At 51.9% G+C, this 770-nt stretch overlaps 1 pseudogene; it reads right to left on the bottom strand.

Moving 5' to 3' along the window:
* The window catches only part of LOC107725424 (uncharacterized), a 15,065-nt pseudogene extending 14,707 nt beyond the window's left edge, over positions 1-358 (bottom strand).
* Positions 359-770: the final 412 nt, after the last annotated feature.

Here is a 770-nt window from a genome sequence, read left to right as displayed (position 1 = left end):
GGCTCGCGCTCCTCCCCCGCCTGCGGGTAGGGGTAGAAGGAATCGCGGGTCAAAGGGAGGTAGGCAAGACCTAAGGGATGTGATCCAGACAAGGCGTCAGCGCTTTCGTCCAGATCAGAGTGATACGTGAGTATCTACTCATTTCCTTCGGGGGTGTCACATCTGCCCTTTTTCTTCCCCTTCCTAATTCCCCTATAACCACCAGCTCTCCACCTGACCGAGGTTAGGTAGGAATTTTCCTGCATTTCCGTCTCCTATGCTGGACCTATATGTTTGGTTGGTTCTATGGCTTCATAGTGACCACCTTGCTGATGGTGACGTACCTTGCTCTTGAACAGGGCTCCAGCGCGTGAACCATGGTGGGTGAGTATGATCCATTCTATATATGTATGTGTGTATTTAATGTGCTGGTGGTTATGTGTGTATAATCCTTCTGTGAGATTTCTTTGCAGCGTTTTCCGGGACCTGTGTGTTTCTGTCCTTTCTAAGGTAGGTCCTCTGTGAGCACCCCTTTGCTGGATTCAGAACCAGGTGCTCGACTTGCAGTGTTACCTCACTCGTCGATATTGTGTCCAGCCGGTATGATAGCCCTGGTTCCGGCTTCATGCTTCCTGGACCATGCGGCCAGGTCAGAGGCTTCTGCGGGAGACTTCTTGATCATCAGGCACCCGGCACGACACTGCACAAAATTCCTGGATGTCCGGGCTCCAGGATATCTCCTCTTGCTGAGGCATCGAGCGGGAAGTATAGGTGGCATTTGCGAGAACCTT

Source organism: Sinocyclocheilus rhinocerous, unplaced genomic scaffold, assembly GCF_001515625.1.
Source record: "Sinocyclocheilus rhinocerous isolate Xijiao unplaced genomic scaffold, SAMN03320098_v1.1 scaffold3533, whole genome shotgun sequence".
NCBI lineage: Eukaryota > Metazoa > Chordata > Actinopteri > Cypriniformes > Cyprinidae > Sinocyclocheilus > Sinocyclocheilus rhinocerous.
The sequence above is the reverse complement of the archived record's forward strand: the minus strand, read 5'-3'. Positions and strand labels throughout refer to the sequence as shown.